Raw genomic sequence first — 10,878 nt, 5'->3', positions numbered from 1 at the left:
TCCTGTTTTATTACGACGTGAGGATTCGTTCTACTACGCTTGGTTCGTCTACGCCCGTTCATCTTCTTCATGGACTCGATCTTCTTCCTAGTGGGATTTCAGGCAAGATGACCGTTACCCTGGATCTCACTACTATCTTTGCTTTGCTAGTTGTCTCGATGCTATTGCTATGTCACGCTTCCTACCACTTGTTTATCAAGCCTCCCATTATGCCATGAAACAACCTCTAACCTTTTCATTATCCTAGCATTCCATTGTTTGGCTATGTTACTGCTTTTCTTAGCCCCTCTTATAGTGTTGCTAGTTGCAGGTTGTTCCATGTTGGATATCATGGATATCTTGGGGTATCACAATATCTTTTATTTAATTAACACACATATATACTTGGTAAAGGGTGGAAGGCCCGGCCTTATACGTGGTTATTTGTTCCACTCTTGCCGCCCTAGTTTCCGTCATACCGGTGTTATGTTCCTTGATTTTGCGTCCCTAACATGATGAGGGTTTACGGGCCCCTCTTGACAGTTCGCTTTGAATAAAACTCTTCCAGCGAGGCCCAACTTTGGTTTTAACATTTGCCTACATAATAATACTGAATTAATAAATTAATTGGCATAGGGCGTCATGAACCAGAGGAGTAATTCCACATAAACAGGGGGGCCAATGCTGATGGTGTTGGTCCCAAACTGTCAGTAGCCGGGGCCACGAATGGGTGTGCCAGCCGGAAACATAGCCAATCCTGACATGGCCTGAGACGAGATACGCGGCTACTATCAGGGTGTCGGCACGTCGGGAGGTCTTGCTGAATTAGTTTTACCATTGTCGAAATGTCTAATTCACCGGGATCCCGAGTTTGATTGGATGTCCCGCGATGGAGGATTGTCTCAACGGATCGTGAGCTTGTCATGGGCTAAGTTGAGACACCCTTGCAGGGTTTAAACATTCGAGAGCCGAGCCCGTGGTTATGTGGCAGATGGGAATTTTTAATGTCCGTTTGTAGAGAACTTGACACCAGACTTGAATTAAAATACACCAACCGCGTGGGTATCCGTGACGGTCTCTTTTCGGGTGAGTTCGACAAGAGAACACGGTGGTGTTATGTTTGAACGTAAGTAGTTCAGGATCACTTAGTGATCATTACTAGTTTGCGACCATTTGTGTAGCTTCTCATCTTATTCTTGTACTCGTAAGTTAGCCACCATAGATTGCTCAGTCGCTTGCTGCAACCTCACCACCTATCCATTCCATACCCATTAAGCTTTGCTAGTCTTGATACCCATGGTAATGGGATTGCTGATTCCTCGTGGCTCACAGATTACTACAACAACAGTTGCAGGTACATGTTATGCGATGATCATGACATGAGAGCGATGCTTTCTTGTTTTGGAGACCTTCTTCCGCTTCTTCATTCAGGGGATAGGTTCCTGGTCAGCAGCCTGGGCTAGCAGGGTGGATGTCGTTTGAGTTTCTGTTTGTGTTTCATCCGTTGTCGGATGTTGCTCTTATGTATGATGTTGTTGTATTTATGTGGCATTGTATGCCTTTTGCATGTATCCCCATCTACTTTGTAATGGTACGATGTAATGATATCCACCTTGCAAAGCGTCTTCAATATGCGCTTCTATCCTTGGTGGGACCTTCGAGTTCCTCTTGGATAGGATCGCATATTGGGCATGACAAGTTGGTATCAGAGCCTCGACCGACCATAGGAGCCCCCTTATTGATCGTAGTTTGGCCGTTGTCGAGTCTAGAAGAAAACTATTTCGGAGTCTAGTTATATCGGAGAGTAGGCCATTTTTTTCTCCTCAGCACCTTCGTCGCTCTAGTGAGGAATCTTGACGTTGGTGTTTTAATTCTTCTACTCTTCCCATTCAAAATTTCCTTAGGTTCACGGGGTTAGTTTTTTTTCGATCGTTGCGATGTTAGCTCTTTTCATTCGGCGCATTTCTCGTCAAGTTGATTCGATCATCTTCATCTTTGGCAAGATCAATCCTCAGTTCTTTCTCAACGATGTTGTTTCCCCGGACCGAGTTGTCTTTGTTTTTCCCACCTGCCCACCCTTTTTCTTCTCGGAGCCGGAGTCGTAATCGAGTATCCATCCTACTCGTGCGAAGCCTTTGCATTCTTTCCTCAATTATTTCAACCGGTGCTTTCTCTTCAAGTTATTTGTCTGTTCCCCCTTCCAAGTTGCCTTTGTTTTCCCGCCCTCCCACTCCTTTTTCTTCCCGAAGTCTGAATCTCTATTCGGGTATCAACTTCTGCCTATGCATATTTTCCTCAATCACTTCAACCGGTGAATTCTCGTCAAGTTCATCATTGATTCATCTTGTTTTCCTTTCTAGTGGATTCAATTCCAAATTTTCGATGTTGATCGTATTCCTTGCCTTTGCTCAAATGTTTCCTCTTGCTCATTTGTCTCTCGGTATTCTATTGTCCCGGAGTGCGGAAGACATCTTAGGAGATTTGTCTATGTTCCAATTAACTCGAGGTTGTTACCTCATTCTAGTCTTTCAATCGTTCCGGTGCATCATTTCTCATTCAACAATCCTTTTTCAATGGTGTTTTCTCTTCAGTGGGCCTAACCCACCGGTCTTTTCCCAGGATCTTACTTGACTCTTCTAGTTTTTGGAGTCATTCCCAAATTCGTTTCAAGGAGTGATGTAAGTATGGATTCCATCAGTCATATGACTTCCCCAAGATCGCTTTCAATTCTTCTCATCGTTGGTTCAACCTTTCCTCTTTTCATTCTTCCGGAGTGTCTCAACAATTTTGGTGGTGTCTCTCATCGTCATTCTCTACATTTGAAGAACGAAGAAGAGTTTCTCCTAAATCTTGTCCGTTCTCTCAAAGATTCATGGTTCTAGCTTCTTGTTATCCTCTCAAATTATTCTGTTTATTCTGTTTCTTAGAAATTCTTTTCTTACCCATCCGGAGTATGCCAGGAGTCGTTTTTCATTTCATTTCACCAGAGGCCATCATTCCAGAAGATTTCTTCGTTCTGAGTTTTCAGCTTCGTTCTCCAATTATTTGGAATTGATGCCTCTTCGTTCGTCTCCATATTCTTCCGGTGCTCCGATTAAGTATTCTCTAGTCTGCTCGTCATCTCTTCTTTCTTTTGCAGCTAAATCCCCTCAAGCATATTTGTTCTTATAATTCTTCTCGGCGATTCATTCTCTCTTCTTCATTCTTTTTCAAATTCTCATAGTGGTTTGTTCAAGATTCCATTTCCTTTTTTATCTTTTCAATTCATTCGTTCTTTCCAATCTACCGGTGGTTCATGAAGACCTTCCCAAGTTCTGCGCTATATCTCTGCTCAATCCTTTTCCAACGGGAATAAGTAGTCACTACAAAAAAATACACTTCCGTGATGATACGTGTTTGTCACAGTAGGTCACGTTTTCTATCATGCATGTACATCCATGACGATTTTATGACAGAATCAAGATAGGCATACCTGTGCTGTCGTAGAGGTGTTCCATGACATTACCAAAATTATCATCACAGAAGTGTCCACTTCCATGTCGATAAATCGCGTGTCATAGAAGTGCTTTCGTCAAGGGTGACCGACATGTGGCATGCACCATAACGGGACGCCATTAAGCTATCGGGTCTGGTTTTGGATCCGATAACCCGCTAACAACCGTGACCAATGCCGATTTTCCACGTGTAAAATTCTCATTGGCCGATGGAACCATGTGTTGCCTCACAGTTGGGACAGATGTCATCCACTCATTGGACAGGAAGCGCCTATGATAGGTCGACACGTGCCACGGCCCAACAGTGGCCCATTCCGGTGAAAAAGGCCGGCCCAGTAAAAATTAGCAGGCCGACCCATATAAGGCCTACTTGTGTCAGGTCCATTTAAGCCCACGACACTTACAAGATGTGCCAATTCGGCCCGTCAACGACCACTTAAAGATTTGACACCATTGCAGCCCATCGTCAGTTCGAGCCCGTTAACAACCCGCTATATATTTGGGCTCAATATCGGCCCGATATGATTTCGGCCTGTTAACTGCCCATTCAAGGGATGGGCCAATTTCCAGGATGTACATCTTTCGGCCTTTTAGCGACCCATTTAAGTGTTGGGCTAATTTCTGGTCCGGTGTGTCTTTCAGCCTGTTGACGTCCCATAAATGAGTTGGGCCATTTGTAGTCGGACCTGTGTTTTGGCCTTTTAGCGACCCATTTAAGTGTTGGGCCAATTCCTGGCCCGGTGTGTCTTTCAACCTGTTGATGGCCCATAAATGAGTTGGGCCATTTGTAGTCAGACCCGAGTTTTGGCCTTTTAATGGCGCATGCCTTCATGGTCCAATACCAACCCGGTTTCTCTTTTGGCCTGCTAAAGGCCCACAACACAGTTGGGCCATTTATAGTACGACCTGACTTTCGGCCTCTTAGCGGCCCATGCTCTTCAGGTGTAGTACCAGCCCGCTGTCTCTTTCGTCCTGCTAAAGGCCCACAATATAGTTGGGCCATATGTAGCCCGACCTTAGTAATGGCCTGTTAACGGCTTGTGAAATCAAATGGGCCCACCTATTGCCCGCTTCGATGTCGGCCTGTTAACGACCCGGGAGGTAGGAGGGCCGACCATTAACTTTTGGCCTGGTACGACCCATTAACTTAATGGGCCCACTAAAGTTCGTTCATATCTTTAGGCCAAATTAGATAATTTGAGCCCATTATGATGAGCAATTATGCACAGGACCGAAACCAATCAAGCAAAGGTACGACATACAGGGAAAAATGTTGCACATCCAGCATATATTACAGGAAATTACATCCACTGGGCAATCAAAGATTGATGCCAGTGCAAATAAATGAACAAAACCTAACGATCTACAACGTCACAATCTGCAACCTCAGCGCGGATGACGCCCATAAGCATGTGGGCAAGTTCTTGCTGCTTTGCTACACTGTCTCTAAAAACATTGATCAGTTGTTGTTGCACACGAATGTGCACCTCTGATTCCTCCACCATTTCCATCATTGGTTCGGCCGTTAATTGGTTCACAAACATACATTTTTTCCGTTGCATTCGAGTTAGAGGAAACTGAACAGATTCAGATGGGATTTTGGCAGGCTTGTATTATTGATAGTGGAGAGTGTCTCAACCACTGCATCATAACATAAATTAGGAGGGGAACCGAACAGATTAATCATGAGTTATTGCCATATTACTTGGCCTAGATTTATTGGAAAGAAACAATGGGGTTGCCTTGCTATTTTCAGAGTTTGTCTACTTATCTTCAGCAGCCTGCACCAAATTAACACACTAGCATTGCTATCATTGGCCAAGTCAGGTAATAGGAAAGCAACATTGACACAACGAATGTTTGGGCAACTAGCCTACACAAAATTAACACAATATGGCATAGCTATCATCAGCCAGGTAAGGTAATGTGAAAGCAACATTGACATAATGAATGAATGGGCAACCAGAGCAGCACTGCAATTCAACAATGTGCATGATATGAGATAGTACACTCATGCAGCTCAGTATGCAAAACTACCAGGCATTTTTCCTTACAAAAATCAACATTGGTGCCTTTAATATTTTGCTACCACTAATTTTAGATCAGATAAAGGTTGGATTCACGCTGATTAACAAAATACATGCTGGTGTAAAAATATAGTGATATACAATAGGTACTTACATCAGCATTGGAGCACAGAGAATTCCCGCAAGATATTTTCCTCGAATACAATCCCAATGGAGGATGTATTCTATCATTTAACCTTATTTTGTAAAAGAGAGATGGGTAAGAAACATGTAGAAAATATGGTCAGAATGCTATAAAATTTCATGATGCAAGGATACGCACACACTTCTTAGAATGGAGTTGACATTCTTTTGCTGGACTGGAGCGGACTAGTTCTTTGGCCATTGGAATCTGCTTATTATTAGTGGGAGTTGGGTTTCTCTGTGCTGGAGCAGTATGTATGAAAAATGGAGTTGGTTTATTATCTCCTAGCATTTGGATCTTTTGCAAAGACCTGGTTTGTAACCCTTCAGATTCGAACATAGCCATCTTCCCCTTGCATGCCTTATAGAGGAATGGTGCTTCAATTATAAAACATGCTACAACACAGATGGAATAGGTACTAAAGAATAGAAAGGCATGACATATTGACATGTATTCCCTCCATCCGGAAATAAATGGATGGGCTAGGCGTATTTCAGTTCTAGATACATCCAATTTTATCCATTTCTGCGACATGTAATCCAGACGGAGGGAGTATGATGTAAGAGCTAGGGACACGACAGGACAACAATGTAAGAAAACACTACTTGAATATAAAACAGTATGCTAGCGGAATACATACAGAAAAACACTAAGGCAACATATGCGTGTATGATTGGGAAACTAAGACGGCATTGCAAGAGACCACTAGAACATCACTTCAATGTAAAAAAAGAACACGGTATGGTAGACAGATGAAGTACATACTGATGAATAACAATGCATAAGATATTCAGAAGCATGATGTCCAAAGTAAGCAGATGGCATTGCGATAGAGTAGAATGATAGTACTTGAATTTGAAAACATGTTATCATGAATGGAATAGTTACTGAAAAACATGAAGGCATGCCATATTTACATGCATGATCAGCAGGCTAAGCACAAGGCATTGCAACAGAGTAGATGCACTCCAGGACATTATATGCATGCTGTACCCATATCAAGGGCCAAGTAAGAGCAAGGACCTTGTGGGGTGAATATGATTCATCATCTTTCTGCAAGTCTTGTGAAGAACTACCTTTACATGTTCCATCATATTGGGTATCATCAACGTCAAGTTTGTTGGCCGTTACATTGCTCCGTGAGGTTCTTGTGCATAAATCAATGAGTGCAATTATATCTGACATACATGGAAGACAACTAGTAGTTAGATTTATGTAATGAGTGCCTGTAGGAGACGACATAAATAGTAGGACTGGGGTTAACTAGCAGCAATTGGTCTCAAAAACTAAAGGGAGAACACATATGAAAGCTACAGAATATGTATCGTTTGTACTCGAGATTAACTAGATGGCACACAAAAGTATTAAAGAACAACATAGGTAATACTAGAAATGGTATAATACTATAATCACCAGCCTGTGGGATAGCATTGGCTGATGGATGATAACTATGGAACAACGTTACCTAAAGAACAAGTCTCTTAGCTGAACTATGGAACAACGTTAACTCCTGAACAAGACCCGTAAGAGATCAACATGAATATACAATGAAATGTGATAATCTATTTTCCATGCTTAGATGAATAACAAAGCCATAAATGTTGCACACAAGTAAGATGAGGGTACAACCTATCTGGCCGCCATCCATAGGAGTGAGCATCATGTGCTGACTTGTCGATGGCCCTGCAGTTGTTGTGGTTGTCCATGTCGGGCACGCACATTCGATGTAGGGAACTATTGAGTGGGGACAATAGCTCCCTTCTGGTGTATGCTTCCCTTGTTGGAGCAGCTGTGATGAGTCAGAAGATGGCGTGGCTGAAGATGCAGAAAACGCATAATGTTAAGAACGACACATCTCTTTGATCTAAAGAAATACCCTAAGAGATCAACAACAAGGTATGAGAGTGGTCACATGTCTGTTGACTGAAGACTAAATTGGGGTCACACGATTTTATTTTATTTTGTTACTGTCCGATCTATGCCAGATGGCTTGATGCGTCTTGTGCCTCCCGACTGACACTGTTCAGAATCTTCCCCAAAGAGCTAGTGACCAACGGCAGAGCAGCCTGCCTCCACCATCCGTGGCCCTGACCAAAACCCCGCTCCCTGCCCCACCGCACTGCCGTGGTTGCGCCGCCCCCGAGCCAATCCACAAAGACTACTATCATCTAGATCCGGCGACGGTAGTACCTTCAACCCACACAACTCTAAGATAGCCATCTAAGCGCTACTTCCACGGCGAACTTGCGCCCCCGCACCCTTACGTTAGACACCAGACAACCGTCAGCCTAGGAGCTCCGCCGTCTTGAGGGATGCTGCTTCCCATTGGGAATCGATTGGCCCAGAATAAAAATTCAGACAACTGACGCCGAAATAAAGTGATTTGAGATTAGGGTGTGACCTATCTAGTGGCACGGTGAAGTAGGAAGCTCTAGTTGCCGAGTCGGTGAGGCCGGCGCAGTTGCGGTGGCGACTGGCAGCAGGGAAGCAGAGATGTCGTGACGGTCGACGGCTATGGGGAAGCAGCACCGAGGCTCTGGACGCATCCAAATTTGGAGCCTCTCCGGCACCGTGAACAACAGCGAGGGTGAATCGGCTCCGGTACGGTTCACGCGGCCGTCGTCGAGGCAACTCCAGCATCACGGAGTAAGAGGCACACGACCCAGTGCACGACGGCAAATGGACAACGTCTCCAGCATTAGGGAGGAGGGCGACTGTGAAATTGGTGCGGTGGGGGGCACTATGGAGGAGGGGCTGAGGTTTCGCAGCTCCGGAGAAGGGAGCTTCCGGGGAGAAGGTGATTTGGCGCCCATGAGGTATGAATGGGGAGGGAATTGGGAGGGAAGTGGAACCATGTCTTATGGCCGCATTTGTCTAAAATGTGGGGGGAGTTATAGTTCTACCCCTGCCTTTAGGCTTCTCGGCTTGGGTCTGTGTACTGAGGGTCGGGGATAGTAGAGTAACTTTGCTTCTCCCCAAATAGTGGGCGCGAGCGATTTCGGATGAGGAGGGCGTGTTTTGAAATATAGTGGGCGCGAGCGATTTGAGGTGAGGAGAGCATGTTTTGAAATAGTGGGTGCGAGCTATTTCGGTCGAGGAGAGGGTGTTTTGCCGACCATGGTTTATGAATTATTCGGGACATGTCATTTCGGCCGAGGAGAAGGCGCACCTGGATGAAGTTACAAACCTACCCTCGATGTACAACATGCCAACTGATGCGTGTCCCACATAGGCCGGTAATTTCGCATCTCCCATTTATTTGCTCGGGCGAATTCCACCGAGCAGAGGGTGTTTAATGGTTCGTTCAAATTTTGGGAGAACAAGCATCCCCGTCTACCTTACCAAGTCGATTCGAATCAAATTTTGAAATATTAGCTTGCCACTTCTTTTTTAGATGGAGAGATGATGCTCGGGAGTAATGTGTTTTTACATGCTTGTTGCTAGCAATTTACTATATGACAAATAGTTGACCCACTCAAAAATGGGAATCAAACCCAAAATGAAATATCTCGATTCAATGAAATAGCTCATTCACCAGGTCGAAATAGTGAACTAAATCCAAAATTGAACACCTCAATCAAGTAGCATGTTGTACAGTATTATAGTACTCCATGAACATGTTGAAAGTCAGATTAATGAACTTGTTTGACATACGCATATCTCCATTCATGTGTGGATTGCCTACAACATGGTCTCCAATTTAAATATTTGAATGCAAGTTTATACCGAAACAAGCTTTATATCAGTATTTGATGCATAAAACGCGACCTCCCTCTCTCTCTCTCTATCTATCTCCCTCTCTCTTTCTCTCTCCAACAATCTTCAATTCTATCGCATGCATCCAACACACAAACCTTGTTCGCCCCTCTCCCTCTCTCTCCATCTCTCTCTCTGTGTGTGTGTGGGGGGGGGGTCTTTGTAGTTCGCATGCATATATACTACATCTATAGGTCTCTCTCACACACTATGTATGATTCTCTAGTCCAATCTAGATATCTTGGGTGCACTCATCATACACACACAAATTCCTTGGCTCGTTGCCTGCAACTCTCTCACGCACCACTCTGTCGTCTCGGAGCTCTTCCCTCTCTCTCAAATCTCCATCTACCTGGGTCACACATACACATGCATATCTCACTCGCACTCGATATACCCATCTAAAACTCTATCTCTCTACCTCGTTCTCTCTCCATCTCACACGCACACACACAATCTCATGCCTAGCTAGCCAAGTATGATGGTCTCTCACTCAATTGTAAGAACACGCAGTCCCCCCTATATGTATATGACTAGCTAATCTTAGTCTCCATCACAAACATGTGCATGGTCCATCTCGAGTTATCTCGGGGCATCTTTCTATCGCGCACGCACCTCCCTCGATCTCCCACCCATATAGTCCCCTCACGATCTCGAGGGGATCTCTCTATCACAAACACATCCTCTCTCCCTCCCCATGTGTCCATGTTCTCTATGTGTCCCTTTCGACCTTTGTTCCCTATTGGCCAGACCTCTATTGGACATGTGCTATAGGGGTGCCTCTCTCCGTCGCAAACAATCAGGCGCTAGCTATCTTCGTGTATCTCCTCACCTCGCTTTTTTTATCTCGGAGATGCATCCATGATATGATTGCATAAGAAACAAAAGAACATACTCTCTCTCTCTCTCTCTCTAATTTATCGTTTATTGTCACTTTCTCTTTCACACACATATTCTTTGTGCACACTCACTCATTCTCCTTCACACGCATTTGATCTCTCTTAACTTAGGCACTCTCTTCGGTCCATAGCATATAGATTTATTGAAAAGTCAAACATCACAAAGTTTGACCATGTACGTGGAGAAAAATATTTACATCTAGAGCGGTAAACATATACCATTAGATTCACCATGAGATGTAGTTTCGTATGATGTATCTTTGGTATTGTAGATATAAATAACATTTGCGTAAACCTGATCAAAGTTTCCAAAGTTTGACTTCTAAAAAATTTACATGCACTGCATTATCGAGCGGATGGAATATCTCTTTCCCCCTCTCAGCTATTTGACGCACCACTCAGCCTTATCGGGGCTCCTCTATCTCTCTCAAACTTTATATCTCCCTGGTTCACACATACACATGTCTCACTCGCGCTACATATAGACCCATCCAACACTCTCCACCCTTGTTCTCTCTCTATGTGACACGCACCCCCCT

Source organism: Triticum aestivum, chromosome 3B (genome assembly GCF_018294505.1).
Source record: "Triticum aestivum cultivar Chinese Spring chromosome 3B, IWGSC CS RefSeq v2.1, whole genome shotgun sequence".
NCBI lineage: Eukaryota > Viridiplantae > Streptophyta > Magnoliopsida > Poales > Poaceae > Triticum > Triticum aestivum.
The sequence above is the reverse complement of the archived record's forward strand: the minus strand, read 5'-3'. Positions refer to the sequence as shown.